Source organism: Carassius carassius, chromosome 8 (assembly GCF_963082965.1).
Source record: "Carassius carassius chromosome 8, fCarCar2.1, whole genome shotgun sequence".
Classification (NCBI taxonomy): domain Eukaryota; kingdom Metazoa; phylum Chordata; class Actinopteri; order Cypriniformes; family Cyprinidae; genus Carassius; species Carassius carassius.
In genome coordinates this window covers 32,404,236-32,421,913 of record NC_081762.1, presented here as the reverse complement: position 1 = coordinate 32,421,913, position 17,678 = coordinate 32,404,236, and the positions used below count along the sequence as shown (strand labels likewise).

General features: G+C 44.5%; 13 non-coding genes across 13 annotated transcripts; 12 read left to right on the top strand and 1 right to left on the bottom strand.

Moving 5' to 3' along the window:
* The first annotated feature begins 872 nt into the window (after nucleotides 1-872).
* trnap-ugg (transfer RNA proline (anticodon UGG)) lies at nucleotides 873-944 on the top strand. Its single transcript has one exon. It is a non-coding gene; the product is annotated as a tRNA-Pro (tRNA).
* An 85-nt stretch (nucleotides 945-1,029) lies between these two features.
* trnai-aau (transfer RNA isoleucine (anticodon AAU)) lies at nucleotides 1,030-1,104 on the top strand. The gene has a single exon. It is a non-coding gene; the product is annotated as a tRNA-Ile (tRNA).
* A 1,235-nt stretch (nucleotides 1,105-2,339) lies between these two features.
* trnaa-agc (transfer RNA alanine (anticodon AGC)) lies at nucleotides 2,340-2,412 on the bottom strand. The gene has a single exon. It is a non-coding gene; the product is annotated as a tRNA-Ala (tRNA).
* A 929-nt stretch (nucleotides 2,413-3,341) lies between these two features.
* On the top strand, nucleotides 3,342-3,413 carry trnap-ugg (transfer RNA proline (anticodon UGG)). The gene has a single exon. It is a non-coding gene; the product is annotated as a tRNA-Pro (tRNA).
* Nucleotides 3,414-3,853: 440 nt separating this feature from the next.
* trnaq-uug (transfer RNA glutamine (anticodon UUG)) lies at nucleotides 3,854-3,925 on the top strand. The gene has a single exon. It is a non-coding gene; the product is annotated as a tRNA-Gln (tRNA).
* A 5,103-nt stretch (nucleotides 3,926-9,028) lies between these two features.
* Nucleotides 9,029-9,100, top strand: trnap-ugg (transfer RNA proline (anticodon UGG)). Its single transcript has one exon. It is a non-coding gene; the product is annotated as a tRNA-Pro (tRNA).
* A 96-nt stretch (nucleotides 9,101-9,196) lies between these two features.
* trnai-aau (transfer RNA isoleucine (anticodon AAU)) lies at nucleotides 9,197-9,270 on the top strand. Its single transcript has one exon. It is a non-coding gene; the product is annotated as a tRNA-Ile (tRNA).
* Nucleotides 9,271-9,376: 106 nt separating this feature from the next.
* Nucleotides 9,377-9,449, top strand: trnal-caa (transfer RNA leucine (anticodon CAA)). The gene has a single exon. It is a non-coding gene; the product is annotated as a tRNA-Leu (tRNA).
* Nucleotides 9,450-11,019: 1,570 nt separating this feature from the next.
* trnai-aau (transfer RNA isoleucine (anticodon AAU)) lies at nucleotides 11,020-11,093 on the top strand. The gene has a single exon. It is a non-coding gene; the product is annotated as a tRNA-Ile (tRNA).
* Nucleotides 11,094-12,767: 1,674 nt separating this feature from the next.
* On the top strand, nucleotides 12,768-12,841 carry trnai-aau (transfer RNA isoleucine (anticodon AAU)). Its single transcript has one exon. It is a non-coding gene; the product is annotated as a tRNA-Ile (tRNA).
* Nucleotides 12,842-12,947: 106 nt separating this feature from the next.
* On the top strand, nucleotides 12,948-13,020 carry trnaf-gaa (transfer RNA phenylalanine (anticodon GAA)). Its single transcript has one exon. It is a non-coding gene; the product is annotated as a tRNA-Phe (tRNA).
* A 2,666-nt stretch (nucleotides 13,021-15,686) lies between these two features.
* Nucleotides 15,687-15,760, top strand: trnai-aau (transfer RNA isoleucine (anticodon AAU)). Its single transcript has one exon. It is a non-coding gene; the product is annotated as a tRNA-Ile (tRNA).
* A 106-nt stretch (nucleotides 15,761-15,866) lies between these two features.
* trnaf-gaa (transfer RNA phenylalanine (anticodon GAA)) lies at nucleotides 15,867-15,939 on the top strand. The gene has a single exon. It is a non-coding gene; the product is annotated as a tRNA-Phe (tRNA).
* Nucleotides 15,940-17,678: the final 1,739 nt, after the last annotated feature.

The following is a 17,678-nucleotide window of genomic DNA, read 5'->3' as shown; positions in this document are numbered from 1 at the left end:
TGTCCCTCCTCTGGGCTTGCTCCTTTGCACTGGCCGAGATTATGTTGTCGAATTAACAAAGAGATTAAGCTTTTGTGTTTAAGGACCTTCTCGGTCTTGTTACGCCAGTATGCATGTGTATGGATTATTGTATTATGTAGGCTACCTTGGAACACTCGGATCATGCAGACAACTTCTCACCTCTTTTGCTCACACTGACTTAAAGTCTAAGGAAGCGGTTCTCAATTCTAGTCCTCGCTCCCCCCAGGTCTGCATGTTTTGCATGTCTCTCTTTGTTAGCACACCTGATTCGGATAATCAGCTCATTAGAAGTGAGCTCCTAGTGATTGACATGGTCCCTACACAGTGTTCATTGGTCCCCACTCCCTGAGCAGGGGAAATCCGTCAAAGTATACTTCACTTTGGAACATTGGTTCACGGATTTGTGCTGCGCAACTTCTTCACACATGGAGAAGTGTGGCATCATTTACCTCGATACACCACTGTATTACTCACTATGAATTGAACGTATACATACGCTTTGAACTTGAATCACGGAGGGATGTCATGTGATGTCCAGTTCTCAGGGCACTTACGTTCGAATGGAACAAATGTCTGAAGCTATACGAGAAACTTACAAAATGTGAAGAGCAGGGGGCGCGAGGACTGGAATTGAGGCCCGCTGGTCTAAGTGACATCTGACCATTTCAGCTGTCCTCCCTAACATCCCTCTACATGTTAGATACAGCCCCATTTTTAGGTCAATTAAGAGGCCAACTTGCATTCGTTAGCCTTTCACACTGTCTCGAGGACTTTGATTGCTTCCACATTAGTTCATGTTCCTTCTTTTGTTGATGCTGAAATAGCTCTTTTTTCTTGGCTTTGGGCAAGAAGGCTCGTTGGTCTAGGGGTATGATTCTCGCTTTGGGTGCGAGAGGTCCCGGGTTCAAATCCCGGACGAGCCCTTGTTCAGGTTAAAACGTGAAGCTTTATTGTCTCATTGCATTCACAAACATTATGACAGGTTTTTTCAATCAGGCAGACACTGATGGCTAAGTTAGCTCAGCTGGTTAGAGCGTGGTGCTAATAACGCCAAGGTCGCGGGTTCGATCCCCGTACTGGCCAGCTGTTTTTATTGTCTGGGGGCTCATCTCTGCTCTGCTCTTCAACTCCGACAATGAGTAGGGTGATCTCACTGAAATCCCTTGCTAAGCAGAGGTCTGTTGTAGCTGAAATAGCTCAGTTGGGAGACCGTTAGACTGAAGATCTAAAGGTCCCTGGTTCGCTGCCGGGTTTCAGCAACATCTCCCACTCTTTTCCCTTTTTTGAGGCAGGCCATTGACCAAAAATCACTGGCTTCCAACCTCTCTGTATAACTGCTTCCCCACAGCCAGAGAGCTATCTGTTTCCAAGTTGGCCTCCAACCAAGCAGTTTCGGTTCCATGGTGTAATTGTCAGCACTCTGGGCTTTGAATCCAGTGATCTGAGTTCGAATCTCGGTGGAGCCTGTGTGCTTTCTTGCAGCAGGAAAAGATAAAACAGCACTGGTTTGGCGATGGTGCCAGTGTTTGTGGCCCTGTGAGCAACAGCTGCTCCAGTTAAGGTTCCATGGTGTAAAGGTTAGCACTCTGGACTCTGAATCCAGTGATCTGAGTTCAAATCTTGGTGGGACCTAGTTTGCGCAGGACAATGTCTGAAATACTTTTCGGCACCTTTTAGTCCAAAAAAATTAACTAACGTAGAGAGTGTGGCCGCATTGCATCGATGCTCAGTCTGTCTCTTTAGGGCAGTGGTTCTCAAACCTGTCCTGGAGGCACCCCTGCCAGGCACATTTTTATTGTCTCCCTTATTAGACACACCCAAATAAGGTCTCGCGGTCTCTACTAATGAGCTGATGATTTGAAACAGGTGTGTTAGATGAGGGAAACATTCAAAATTTGGAGGGCCGGGGTGCCTCCAGGACAGGTTTGAAAACCACTGCTTTAGGGAACTGTGCGTAAAATGGCACTGTTTTGCAACCAATTTGCACAGGACCATGTCTGAAATACTTTTTGGCAGCTGTGAGCCCAAAAAAAGCTAACCTGGGAGTGTGGCAGCTTGGCGTCAACGCTCAGTCGGTCTCTTTAGGGCAATGGTTTTCAAACCTTTCCTGGAGGCACCCCTGCCCTGAACATTTTGTATGTCTCCCTTATTAGACACACCCAAATCAGGTCTTGCAGTCTCTACTAATGAGCTGATGATTTGAAACAGGTTTGTTAGATGAGGGGAAATGCGAAAAATGTGCAGGGCAGGGATGCCTCCAGGACAGGATTGAAAACCACTGATCTAGGGATGTGTGAGTAAAAGGGCAGGAGCCAACTTGGAGAATGCGGGCATCGATCCCGCTACCTCTCGCATGCTAAGCGAGCGCTCTACCATTTGAGCTAATTCCCCTGGCCTTTCAAGAATGACGAGCGTAGCTGGGAATGACGGGTTTGATGCAAAGAGGCTGTCCCTCCTCTGGGCTTGCTCCTTTGCACTGGCCAAGATTATGTTGTCGAATTAACAAAGAGATTAAGGTTTTGTGTTTAAGGACCTTCTCGGTCTTGTTACGCCAGTATGAATGTGTATGGATTCTTGTATTATGTAGGCTACCTTGGAACACTCGGGTCATGCAGACAACTTTTCACCTCTTTTGCTCACACTGACTTAAAGTCTAAGGAAGCGGTTCTCAATTCTAGTCCTCGCTCCCCCCAGGTCTGCATGTTTTGCATGTCTCTCTTTGTTAGCACACCTGATTCGGATAATCAGCTCATTAGAAGTGAGCTCCTAGCGATTGACATGGTCCCTACACAGTGTTCATTGCTCCCCACTCCCTGAGCAGGGGAAATCCGTCAAAGTATACTTCACTTTGGAACATTGGTTCACGGATTTGTGCTGCGCAACTTCTTCACACATGGAGAAGTGTGACATCATTTACCTCTGTATACCTCGATACACCACTGTATTACTCACTATGAATTGAAAGTATACATACGCTTTGAACTTGAATCACGGAGGGATGTCATGTGATGTCCAGTTCTCAGGGCACTTACGTTCGAATGGAACAAATGTCTGAAGCTATACGAGAAACTTACAAAATGTGAAGAGCAGGGGGCGCGAGGACTGGAATTGAGACCCGCTGGTCTAAGTGACATCTGACCGTTTCAGCTAACATCCCTCTACATGTTAGATACAGCCCCATATTTAGGTCAATTAAGAGGCCAACTTGCATTTGTTAGCCTTTCACACTGTCTCGAGGACTTTGATTGCTTCCACATTAGTTCATGTTCCTTCTTTTGTTGATGCTGAAATAGCTCTTTTTTCTTGGCTTTGGGCAAGAAGGCTCGTTGGTCTAGGGTTATGATTCTCGCTTTGGGTGCGAGAGGTCCCGGGTTCAAATCCCGGACGAGCCCTTGTTCAGGTTAAAACGTGAAGCTTTATTGTCTCATTGCATTCACAAACATTATGGCAGGTTTTTTTCAATCAGGCAGACACTGATGGCTAAATTAGCTCGGTCGCGGGTTCGATCCCCGTACTGGCCAGCTGTTTTTATTGTCTGGGGGCTCATCTCTGCTCTGCTCTTCAGCTCCGACAATGAGTAGGGTGATCTCACTGAAATCCCTTGCTAAGCAGAGGTCTGTTGTAGCCAAAATAGCTCAGTTGGGAGACCGTTAGACTGAAGATCTAAAGGTCCCTGGTTCGGTCCCGGGTTTCAGCAACATCTCCCACTCTTTTCCCTTTTTTGAGGCGGGCCATTGACCAAAAATCACTGGGTTCCAACCTCTCTGTATAACTGCTTCCCCACAGCCAGAGAGCTATCTGTTTCCAAGTTGGCCTCCAACCAAGCAGTTTCGGTTCCATGGTGCAATTGTCAGCACTCTGGGCTTTGAATCCAGTGATCTGAGTTCAAATCTCGGTGGAGCCTGTGTGCTTTCTTGCAGCAGGAAAAGATAAAACAGCACTGGTTTGGCGATGGTGCCAGTGTTTGTGGCCCTGTGAGCAACAGCTGCTCCAGTTAAGGTTCCATGGTGTAATGGTTAGCACTCTGAACTCTGAATCCAGTGATCTGAGTTCAAATCTCGGTGGGACCTAGTTTGCGCAGGACAATGTCTGAAATACTTTTCGGCACCTTTTAGTCCAAAAAAATTTACTAACGTAGAGAGTGTGGCCGCATTGCATCGATGCTCAGTCTGTTTCTTTAGGGCAGTGGTTCTCAAACCTGTCCTGGAGGCACCCCTGCCCTGCACATTTTTATTGTCTCCCTTTTTAGACACACCCAAATAAGGTCTCGCGGTCTCTACTAATGAGCTGATGATTTGAAACAGGTGTGTTAGATGAGGGGAAATGCGAAATGTGCAGGGCAGGGATGCCTCCAGGACAGGATTGAAAACCACTGATCTAGGGATGTGTGAGTAAAAGGGCAGGAGCCAACTTGGAGAATGCGGGCATCGATCCTGCTACCTCTCGCTTGCGCCTACTGCTTCCCACCGACTGAGCCAAAGTAAGCACAAAGTAAGCCCACATGAGCCAATCGCGTTTCGCCTGTGGCTTACTTTTGACCAATCGCGTTTCGCCTGTGGCTTACTTTTGACCAATCGCGTTTCGCCTGTGGCTTACTTTTTACCAAACGCGTTTCGCCTTTGGCTTACTTTTGAACAATCGCATTTCTCTTCAGTGGCTTACTTTTGATCAATCGCGTTTCTCTCCTGTGGCCTCCTTTTGACCAATCGCCGTTGTTGTCATCTTTGTTAAAGGTAAGGCTATTACTTCATTCATTGAAAACTGGTCATTATTTGTTCATATACAGTGTGTATTTTTGGAAAATGAATCGTGTCAGTATAGCTAGCTAGCATGTACAGTTCATGCTTTCTTCAGTACCTGTGGACCTGTAACTTTTCACATGATAAATGATCAGATAAGTTAAATTTATCGACCGTCAGCTAATTAAGCTATGCTACTGTCAACAATGATGTGTTTATTGCCTAAGAAATCATGGTTTCTGGGCCCTATGAATGAAAATAATGATTAAACTACAACCCGAATTCCGGAAAAGTTGGGACGTTTTTTAAATTTTAATAAAATGAAAACTAAAGGAATTTCAAATCACATCAGCCAATATTTTATTCACAATAGAACATAGATAACGTAGCAAATGTTTAAACTGAGAAATCTTACACTTTTATCCACTTAATTAGCTCATTTAAAATTTAATGCCTGCTACAGGTCTCAAAAAAGTTGGCACGGGGGGCAACAAATGACGAAAAAAGCAAGCAGTTTTGAAAAGATTCAGCTCGGAGAACATCTAGTGATTAATTAAGTTCATTGATATCAGGTCTGTAACATGATTAGCTATAAAAGCTTTGTCTTAGAGAAGCAGAGTCTCTCAGAAGTAAAGATTGGCAGAGACTCTCCAATCTGTGAAAGACTGCGTAAAAAAATTGTGGAAAACTTTAAAAACAATGTTCCTCAACGTCAAATTGCAAAGGCTTTGCAAATCTCATCATCTACAGTGCATAACATCATCAAAAGATTCAGAGAAACTGGAGAAATCTCTGTGCGTAAGGGACAAGGCCGGAGACCTTTATTGGATGCCCATGGTCTTCGGGCTCTCAGACGACACTGCATCACTCATCGGCATGATTGTGTCAATGACATTACTAAATGGGCCCAGGAATACTTTCAGAAACCACTGTCGGTAAACACAATCCGCCGTGCCATCAGCAGATGCCAACTAAAGCTCTATCATGCAAAAAGGAAGCCATATGTGAACATGGTCCAGAAGCGCCGTCGTGTCCTGTGGGCCAAGGCTCATTTAAAATGGACTATTTCAAAGTGGAATAGTGTTTTATGGTCAGAAGAGTCCAAATTTGACATTCTTGTTGGAAATCACGGACGCCGTGTCCTCCGGGCTAAAGAGGAGGGAGACCTTCCAGCATGTTATCAGCGTTCAGTTCAAAAGCCAGCATCTCTGATGGTATGGGGGTGCATAAGTGCATACGGTATGGGCAGTTGCATGTTTTGGAAGGCTCTGTGAATGCTGAAAGGTATATAAAGGTTTTAGAGCAACATATGCTTCCCTCCAAACAACGTCTATTTCAGGGAAGGCCTTGTTTATTTCAGCAGGACAATGCAAAACCACATACTGCAGCTATAACAACAGCATGGCTTCGTCGTAGAAGAGTCCGGGTGCTAACCTGGCCTGCCTGCAGTCCAGATCTTTCACCTATAGAGAACATTTGGCGCATCATTAAACGAAAAATACGTCAAAGACGACCACAAACTCTTCAGCAGCTGGAAATCTATATAAGGCAAGAATGGGACCAAATTCCAACAGCAAAACTCCAGCAACTCATAGCATCAATGCCCAGACATCTTCAAACTGTTTTGAAAAGAAAAGGAGATGCTACAGCATGGTAAACATGCCCCGTCCCAACTATTTTGAGACCTGTAGCAGAAATCAAAATTGAAATGAGCTCATTTTGTGCATAAAATTGTAAACTTTCTCAGTTTAAACATTTGCTATGTTATCTATGTTATATTGTGAATAAAATATTGGCTCATGTGATTTGAAAGTCTTTTAGTTTTCATTTTATTAAAATTTAAAAAAACGTCCCAACTTTTCCGGAATTCGGGTTGTATTTACATTTATATTTGGTATTAACACATAATAACACACACACATTTTAATTGTAAAAATCGTTACCAAATTGTTGTGGAGATATGGAAAACTGCATTTACCAAGAAATAATTGATATTTTCTAAAATAATGTAATAATAATGACTTTTTTTATAAAAAAACATTGAGAGTCTTAACTAAAAACAAACAAAAAAAGGCCAAATGTATCCATATGGGCCAAAGTATGCGGGAATAGTGCTCATTTTAATTTAGGTAGACCAGAAAGTTAAAAACACAGAAAAATGGCTGAGATTTTAAGAGGTAAAAACACCTGGTGTAACCCTGGGGTAAGATGACAACATTTGAAGTATGATATATTTAATGTAATATTTTGTAGCCTGGTGTGTGTGTAATCATGGTTTAAGATGACAGCATTGAAAATAAAAGGAAATTTCAGACTTCATATTGACGTTACATATTTTATATGTCAGGGATTCCTGTCCTTTGTAGAAAACTCATCTTCAGGACAGTTTATGTCATGGCCATGTTTATTACCACAGTAATATAGTTTATGCGTAGCTTGTTAAATTTTTGTTACACACTTAACATACAGGTGTCTTTTAGATTGCAAAAGGTAGTAGTCTTTTTCTGATTTTCATTTCAGAAAATGTATGCATATCCCTCTTTTCAACGCCAATCGGCAACATCATGCCGACTCCTCATGGCGCCTTCGGCGGAGGCGAGGCGCCTTGAAAATGTGGAGTCTGGAAGGGCCAAACCTAAGGAGGAGGTGCTGTCAGAGGCCAGTACTTTTGTCAGCACAAACGGTGGAGAGCCCAGTGACCAGTTTTTAGTACTGGCTCACTGCAAACTTCAGTTTGGGAACTACCAGGGCCAGAGATTTAGATGGCTCCTGGAAAACTCTCTGGGGTATGCCGTGTATTTGGTGCTCAGCATTTCCAATGAGACGGCGCAGACAACACCCCTGTCAGAAAATAAACAACTGTTCCTACAGTACTCTTCTCAAATTAGAGAGATGGCAGAAGAAGTGGAGAAGTATCAGAGGAAGCAGGAAATGCAGGCAGAAGCCCGGGCAATTGGAGACCAGGGCTGCTTGATGGTGGAGTTTGGTGACTTCCAGGGCCGGTCCATGAAAGATGTTTATGAGGACCAGAGCAAGGAGACTCAAGCCCTCATCAGGTACCTGGTTAAGGCAGATGCCAGGCCCAAAACCAACATGGCCATTTTCAAGACATATGTCCTGAAAAGACGGGCTTCTGCTGTGGGCACCAGCGTACGTCAGCCTGCACCTCACGCTGCAACCTCCAGTGCTTCTGCAACCACTGCACCTCCACCTGCAGCTATCCAAACTGGTGTACAGAAGACCGCAACTGTGAAAGCGCTGTTGGCACGTGGCAAAAATTTGTCGCCTTCACAGCTGGCGAAAAATCTCACGTCACCAGTTAAAGCCTGTGAGTAGGAGTGTGAATATAGAATTTTACCTACAGCATTTCTACATATATTAATTTATCATTATGGCAAACTTGTCAACTTGCCGTTTCCAGATCCATTATTGCAGTCCACTTTACCTCCTCCAGCAGCAGAACCCCCAGCCAAACATTTGCCCCCCATGCAGCTTTTCGCTACTGGTAAGTAAGCACCATCTTACATATGTTTGTCTCTGTGTATTGTTCACAATGATAGTTTTAACATTTGTGCTCCAGGCAAGTCCGTTCCCACTGCTGAAGATGACGATGAGGAGCTGGTATTTGCTGGGAACTGTGCGTAAAATGGCACTGTTTTGCCCCCAGACAATCGATTTGTTAATCAGCTCATTAGAAGTGAGCTCCTAGTGATTGGCATGGTCCCTACACAGTGTTCATTGCTCCCCACTCCCTGAGCAGGGGAAATCCGTCAAAGTATACTTCACTTTGGAACATTGGTTCACGGATTTGTGCTGCGCAACTTCTTCACACATGGAGAAGTGTGACATCATTTACCTCTGTATACCTCAATACACCACTGTATTACTCACTATGAATTGAACGTATACATACGCTTTGAACTTGAATCACGGAGGGATGTAATGTGATGTCAAGTTCTCAGGGCACTTACGTTCGAATGGAACAAATGTCTGAAGCTATACGAGAAACTTACAAAATGTGAAGAGCAGGGGGCGCGAGGACTGGAAATGAGACCCGCTGGTCTAAGTGACATCTGACCGTTTCAGCTGTCCTCCCTAACATCCCTCTACATGTTAGATACAGCCCCATTTTTAGGTCAATTAAGAGGCCAACTTGCATTCGTTAGCCTTTCACACTGTCTGGAGGACTTTGATTGCTTCCACGTTAGTTCATGTTCCTTCTTTTGTTGTTGGTGAAATAGCTCTTTTTTCTTGGCTTTGGGCAAGAAGGCTCGTTGGTCTAGGGGTATGATTCTCGCTTTGGGTGCGAGAGGTCCCGGGTTCAAATTCCGGACGAGCCCTTGTTCAGGTTAAAATGTGAAGCTTTATTGTCTCATTGCATTCACAAACATTATGGCAGGTTTTTTCCAATCAGGCAGACACGGATGGCTAAGCCAGGCCGGTTAGCTCAGCTGGTTAGAGCGTGGTGCTAATAACGCCAAGGTCGCGGGTCCGATCCCAGTACTGGCCAGCTGTTTTTATTGTCTGGGGGCTCATCTCTGCTCTGCTCTTCAGCTCTGACAAAGAGTAGGGTGATCTCACTGAAATCACTGCTTGCTAAGCAGAGGTTTGTTGTAGCCGAAATAGCTCAGTTGGGAGAGCGTTAGACTCAAGATCTAAAGGTCCCTGGTTCGGTCCTGGGTTTTGGCAACATCTCCCACACTTTTCCCTTTTTGAGGCGGGCCATTGACCAAAAATCACTGGGTTCCAACCTCTCTGTATAACTGCTTCCCCACAGCCAGAGAGCTATCTGTTTCCAAGTTGGCCTCCAACCAAGCAGTTTAGGTTCCATGGTGTAATGGTCAGCACTCTGGGCTTTGAATCCAGCGATCTGAGTTCGAATCTTGGTGGAGCCTGTGTGCTTTCTTGCCGCAGGAAAAGATAAAACAGCACTAGTTTGGCGATGGTGCCAGTGTTTGTGGCCCTGTGAGCAACAGCTGCACCAGTTAAGGTTCCATGGTGTAATGGTTAGCACTCTGAATCCAGTGATCCGAGTTCAAATTGCAGTGGGACCTATTTTGCCACCAGTTTGCGCAAGACAATGTCTGAAATACTTTTCGGCACATTTTAGTCCAAAAAAATTAACTAACGTAGAGAGTGTGGCCGCATTGCAGCGATGCTCAGTCTGTCTCTTTAGGGCAGTGGTTCTCAAACCTGTCCTGGAGGCACCCCTGCCCTGCACATTTTTATTGTCTCCCTTATTAGACACACCCAAATAAGGTCTCGCAGTCTCTACTAATGAGCTGATGATTTGAAACAGGTGTGTTAGATGAGGGAAACATTCAAAATGTGAAGGGCAGGGGTGCCTCCAGGACAGGATTGAAAACCACTGCTTTAGGGAACTGTGCGTAAAATGGCACTGTTTTGCAACCAATTTGCACAGGACCATGTCTGAAATACTTTTTGTCAGCTGTGAGCCCAAAAAAAGCTAACGTGGGAGTGTGGCAGCATTGCGTCAACGCTCAGTCGGTCTCTTTAGGGCAATGGTTTTCAAACCTTTCCTGGAGGCACCCCTGCCCTGAACATTTTGTATGTCTCCCTTATTAGACACACCCGAATCAGGTCTTGCAGTCTCTACTAATGAGCTGATGATTTGAAACAGGTGTGTAAGATGAGGGGAAATGCGAAATGTGCAGGGCAGGGATGCCTCCAGGACAGGATTGAAAACCACTGATCTAGGGATGTGTGAGTAAAAGGGCAGAAGCCAACTTGGAGAATGCGGGCATCGATCCCGCTACCTCTCGCATGCTAAGCAAACGCTCTACCATTTGAGCTAATTCCCCTGGCCTTTCAAGAGTGACGAGCATAGCTGGGAATGATGGGTTTGATGCAAAGAGGCTGTCCCTCCTCTGGGCTTGCTCCTTTGCACTGGCCGAGATTATGTTGTCGAATTAACAAAGAGATTAAGCTTTTGTGTTTAAGGACCTTCTCGGTCTTTTTACGCCAGTATGCATGTGTATGGATTCTTGTATTATGTAGGCTACCTTGGAACACTCGGATCATGCAGACAACTTCTCAACTCTTTTGCTCACACTGACTTAAAGTCTAAGGAAGCGGTTCTCAATTGTAGTCCTCGCTCCCCCCAGGTCTGCATGTTTTGCATGTCTCTCTTTGTTAGCACACCTGATTCGGGTTGAAACGTGAAGCTTTATTGTCTCATTGGATTCACAAACATTATGGCAGGTTTTTTTCAATCAGGCAGACACTGATGTCTAAGCCAGGCCGGTTAGCTCAGCTGGTTAGAGCGTGGTGCTAATAACGCCAAGGTCGCGGGTTTGATCCCCGTACTGGCCAGCTGTTTTTATTGTCTGGGGGCTCATCTCTGCTCTGCTCTTCAGCTCTGACAAAGAGTAGGGTGATCTCACTGAAATGCCTGCTTGCTAAGCAGAGGTTTGTTGTAGCCGAAATAGCTTAGTTGGGAGAGCGTTAGACTGAAGATCTAAAGGTCCCTGGTTAGCTCCCGGGTTTCAGCAACATCTCCCACTCTTTTCCCTTTTTTGAGGCAGGCCATTGACCAAAAATCACTGGGTTCCAACCTCTCTGTATAACAGCTTCCCCACAGCCAGAGAGCTATCTGTTTCCAAGTTGGCCTCCAACCAAGCAGTTTCGGTTCCATGGTGTAATTGTCAGCACTCTGGGCTTTGAATCCAGTGATCTGAGTTCGAATCTCGGTGGAGCCTGTGTGCTTTCTTGCCTCAGGAAATGATAAAACAGCACTGGTTTGTCGATGGTGCCAGTGTTTGTGGCCCTGTGAGGGGTGAGGGGTGGGACCTAGTTTGCGCAGGACAATGTCTGAAATACTTTTTCGGCACCTTTTAGTCCAAAAAAAATAACTAACGTAGAGAGTGTGGCCGCATTGCATCGATGCTCAGTCTGTTTCTTTAGGGCAGTGGTTCTCAAACCTGTCCTGGAGGCACCCCTGCCCTGCACATTTTTATTGTCTCCCTTATTAGACACACCCAAATAAGGTCTCGCGGTCTCTACTAATGAGCTGATGATTTGAAACAGGTGTGTTAGATGAGGGAAACATTCAAAATGTGAAGGGCAGGGGTGCCTCCAGGACAGGATTGAAAACCACTGCTTTAGGGAACTGTGCGTAAAATGGCACTGTTTTGCAACCAATTTGCACAGGACCATGTCTGAAATACTTTTTGTCAGCTGTGAGCCCAAAAAAAGCTAACGTGGGAGTGTGGCAGCATTGCGTCAACGCTCAGTCGGTCTCTTTAGGGCAATGGTTTTCAAACCTTACCTGGAGGCACCCCTGCCCTGAACATTTTGTATGTCTCCCTTATTAGACACACCCAAATCAGGTCTTGCAGTCTCTACTAATGAGCTGATGATTTGAAACAGGTGTGTTAGAGGAGGGGAAATGCGAAATGTGCAGTGCAGGGATGCCTCCAGGACAGGATTGAAAACCACTGATCTAGGGATGTGTGAGTAAAAGGGCAGGAGCCAACTTGGAGAATGCGGGCATCGATCCCGCTACCTCTCGCATGCTAAGCAAGCGCTCTACCATTTGAGCTAATTCCCCTGGCCTTTCAAGAACGACGAGCATAGCTGGGAATGACGGGTTTGATGCAAAGAGGCTGTCCCTCCTCTGGGCTTGCTCCTTTGCACTGGCCGAGATTATGTTGTCGAATTAACAAAGAGATTAAGCTTTTGTGTTTAAGGACCTTCTCGGTCTTGTTACGCCAGTATGCATGTGTATGGATTCTTGTATTATGTAGGCTACCTTGGAACACTTGGGTCATGCAGACAACTTCTCACCTCTTTTGCTCACACTGACTTAAAGTCTAAGGAAGCGGTTCTCAATTGTAGTCCTCGCTCCCCCCAGGTCTGCATGTTTTGCATGTCTCTCTTTGTTAGCACACCTGATTCGGGTTGAAACGTGAAGCTTTATTGTCTCATTGGATTCACAAACATTATGGCAGGTTTTTTTCAATCAGGCAGACACTGATGTCTAAGCCATGCCGGTTAGCTCAGCTGGTTAGAGCGTTGTGCTAATAACGCCAAGGACGCGGGTTCGATCCCCGTACTGGCCGGCTGTTTTTATTGTCTGGGGGCTCATCTCTGCTCTGCTCTTCATCTCCGACAAAGAGTAGGGTGATCTCACTGAAATGCCTGCTTGCTAAGCAAAGGTTTGTTGTTGCCGAAATAGCTCAGTTGGGAGAGCGTTAGACTGAAGATCTAAAGGTCCCTGGTTCGATCCCGGGTTACGGCAACATCTCCCACACTTTTCCCTTTTTTGAGGCGGGCCATTGACCAAAAATCACTGGGTTCCAACCTCTCTGTATAACTGCTTCCCCACAGCCAGAGAGCTATCTGTTTCCAAGTTGGCCTCCAACCAAGCAGTTTCGGTTCCATGGTGTAATGGCACTCTGGGCTTTGAATCCAGCGATCTGAGTTCAAATCTCGGTGGAGCCTGTGTGCTTTCTTGCCGCTGGAAAAGATAAAACAGCACTAGTTTGGCTATGGTGCCAGTGTTTGTGGCCCTGTGAGCAACAGCTACACCAGTTAAGGTTCCATGGTGTAATGGTTAGCACTCTGAATCCAGTGATCCGAGTTCAAATCTCGGTGGGACTTATTTTGCCACCAGTTTGCGCAGGACAATGTCTGAAATACTTTTCGGCACCTTTTAGTCCAAAAAAATTAACTAACGTAGAGAGTGTGGCCGCATTGCATCAATGCTCACTCTGTCTCTTTAGGGCAGTGGTTCTCAAACCTGTCCTGGAGGCACCCCTGCCCTGCACATTTTTATTGTCTCCCTTATTAGACACACCCAAATAAGGTCTCGCGGTCTCTACTAATGAGCTGATGATTTGAAACAGGTGTGTTAGATGAGGGAAACATTCAAAATGTGAAGGGCAGGGGTGCCTCCAGGACAGGTTTGAAAACCACTGCTTTAGGGAACTGTGCGTAAAATGGCACTGTATTGCAACCAATTTGCACAGGACCATGTCTGAAATACTTTTTGGCAGCTGTGAGCCCAAAAAAAGCTAACGTGGGAGTGTGGCAGCGTTGCGTCAACGCTCAGTCGGTCTCTTTAGGGCAATGGTTTTCAAACCTTACCTGGAGGCACCCCTGCCCTGAACATTTTGTATGTCTCCCTTATTAGACACACCCAAATCAGGTCTTGCAGTCTCTACTAATGAGCTGATGATTTGAAACAGGTGTGTTAGATGAGGGGAAATGCGAAATGTGCAGGGCAGGGAAGCCTCCAGGACAGGATTGAAAACCACTGATCTAGGGATGTGTGTGTAAAAGGGCAGGAGCCAACTTGGATAATGTGGGCATCGATCCCGCTACCTCTCCAGCGCCTGCTCCAGCGCCTGCTCCAGCGCCTGCTGCTTCTGTGTCCCGTTACACCCAGAGGAACAGGCTCCGGCGGGCCCTGGAGACGGAAAGCGGAGTCCATGAGAGGAAGTATGTGCGAGGGGTAACTTTTAACAAGTGCAGCGAATGTGGGCAGCCCAAAACTAAAGAGTTTGGTTATAGCCGATATGGGAATGCCACATTTTGCTCACGCTCCTCTAATGGAAAAACTTTAGATGATTGGTTGGCAGAACAGCGGCAGTCAAAATAAATGACAAACTCCGCCTCCATAGTAAATAATTTATTTCCTGTGTATATTTTGTATATATTATATGGGCCCACTCTTTTCATATATTTTTTTTAATATAAGTAGTACATAATATATTTCCTGTATATATATATATATATTGTTTATATTATATGGGCACACTCTTTTCATATTTTTTTTTATACAAGTACATTATATCTATCCTGTATATATTTTGTTTATATTATATGGGCCCACTCTTATCATATTGTCCTTTTTATATTGTGTGTATGTATGTGTGTGTTCATTTTAATAAAACATTTTGTATATATTACTTGGGCCCACTCTTTTATATTGTTCTTTTTATATTGTGTGTATGTGTTTGTATTCATTTTAATAGAAAATTTTTTTGATCAGATAAAAAAAATCTGCTAAATCATATCAATCAAATCATATCCACACACACAAAACATATTTGAAGAAACGTTTTTAATTAAATTCTATTTAAACACAAACATGAAAAAGTTTTTTTTAATAATACACACACACACTCACACAAATCTATGTAGTATAAAAGCAATCAATGGTATGTCATAGATAACAAAATAAAAGTCTCGGTTTATTGCACGCTTAACAATACACGTCGTGGACATATGATGTCACGGCTCATCTGAGAGAGCACGGGTTCGAATCCAGGCCGCGGAGGGTAGAATTGTTTCACATGTAATAACAACTCTTCAAAACGCAGAAACATATACCCCGAGTATTGCCGCAGGGGAAATCCTTTGGCGTTTTCACGTGTTCTGCATCTTTTTCGCTTGCGTGCGGGGCTCAAAGATTGGACCCCTTCCTCATGCTAAGCGAGCGCTCTACCATTTGAGCTAATTCCCCTGGCCTTTCAAGAATGACGAGCATAGCTGGGAATGACGGGTTTGATGCAAAGAGGCTGTCCCTCCTCTGGGCTTGCTCCTTTGCACTGGCCGAGATTATGTTGTCGAATTAACAAAGAGATTAAGCTTTTGTGTTTAAGGTCCTTCTCGGTCTTGTTACTCCAGTATGCATGTGTATGGATTCTTGTATTATGTAGGCTACCTTGGAACACTCGGGTCATGCAGACAACTTCTCACCTCTTTTGCTCACACTGACTTAAAGTCTAAGGAAGCGGTTCTCAATTGTAGTCCTCGCTCCCCCCAGGTCTGCATGTTTTGCATGTCTCTCTTTGTTAGCACACCTGATTCGGGTTGAAACGTGAAGCTTTATTGTCTCATTGGATTCACAAACATTATGGCAGGTTTTTTTGAATCAGGCAGACACTGATGTCTAAGCCAGGCCGGTTAGCTCAGCTGGTTAGAGCGTGGTGCTAATAACGCCAAGGTCGCGGGTTCGATCCCCGTACTGGCCAGCTGTTTTTATTGTCTGGGGGCTCATCTATGCTCTGCTCTTCATCTCCGACAAAGAGTAGGGTGATCTCACTGAAATGCCTGCTTGCTAAGTAGAGGTTTGTTGTAGCCGAAATAGCTCAGTTGGGAGAGCGTTAGACTGAAGATCTAAAGGTCCCTGGTTCGATCCCGGGTTATGGCAACATCTCCCACACTTTTCCCTTTTTTGAGGCGGGCCATTGACCAAAAATCACTGGGTTCCAACCTCTCTGTAGAACTGCTTCCCCACAGCCAGAGAGCTATCTGTTTCCAAGTTGGCCTCAAACTAATCAGTTTCGGTTCCATGGTGTAATGGTCAGCACTCTGGGCTTTGAATCCAGCGATCTGAGTTCGAATCTTGGTGGAGCCTGTGTGCTTTCTTGCCACAGGAAAAGATAAAACAGCACTAGTTTGGCGATGGTGCCAGTGTTTGTGGCCCTGTGAGCAACAGCTGCACCAGTTAAGGTTCCATGGTGTAATGGTTAGCACTCTGGACTCTGAATCCAGTGATCCGAGTTCAAATCGCGGTGGGACCTATTTTGCCACCAGTTTGCGCAAGAAAATGTCTGAAATACTTTTCGGCACCTTTTAGTCCAAAAAAATTAACTAACGTAGAGAGTGTGGCCGCATTGCATCGATGCTCAGTCTGTCTCTTTAGGGCAGTGGTTCTCAAACCTGTCCTGGAGGCACCCCTGCCCTTGCACATTTTTATTGTCTCCCTTATTAGACACACCCAAATAAGGTCTCGCGGTCTCTACTAATGAGCTGATGATTTGAAACAGGTGTGTTAGATGAGGGAAACATTCAAAATGTGAAGGTTGGAGAGGACGGAAGTTTTTGGACGAAGCGAAGGCAGATTGCAACCGAACTGTATTGTGAGTGTAACTGACTGCAAATGGACAAGAATTTAAGAAGTTTATAGTAGAGTCTGAAGTCAAACCTGATACTATTTGCATTCAAGAGACCTGGCTAAGGCCTCACCTTGATTTTATTATACCTGGTTATGAGTCTGTTAGGTTTGATAGAGGTGGGAATCAGGGTGGAGGATGTGCAACATTTGTAAGGAATGGGATACCATTTAGAAGAATAGAAACTACAACAGAAATAGAATGTGTAATTACTGAAATTTATAAATCAGATGGACACTTAGTAGTAATAAACTTATATAACCCTAGTAAATCATTAAACCTAGAAACATTAGAGGGAATAATAAGTAGACAAGGGAACCGGAAAGAAATATGGTGTGGAGACTTCAATGCACATAATAGTCTTTGGGGAAGTAAGCATACAGATAATAATGGAGAAGCAGTGGAGGAAATGATGAATGTTAGGCAATTAGTTTGTTTAAATAATGGGAATGGTACAAGAATTGATATACGTTCTAACACACTGTCTTGTATTGATCTCACTCTGGTCTCTAATAAAATGTCACACTCTTGTGAATGGAAGGTGATAGAAAGTACAAGTATTGGAAGTGACCATTTTCCAATATTTTGCTCTATAAATATTGAAATAGATCTCCAAGAAAGGCCTAATCATAAGAAATGGGAGTTTGAAAAAGCTGATTGGGAAAAATTTAAAAAAATATGTTGTATTTCAGCAGAGACAGTCTCAATGCAGGGTGATATTGAGGAATGTGCATCTGAGGTTACACATTTAATAATGAATGCAGCATTAAAAAGCATACCATTTAAGTCAGTTGGGGGGAATAGGAAAATGGTCCCATGGTGGAATGATACATGTACAAAAGCTATTAAAGAACGAAATCGGGCAATGAGAATGTTAAGAGGTAATTTGAACCAAGATAACTTAATTGATTATCAGAGGAAAAAGGCTCAGGCACGAAGAATAATTAAGAATAGTAAACAAAATGCATGGAAGAACTATTGTTCTACTATAGGG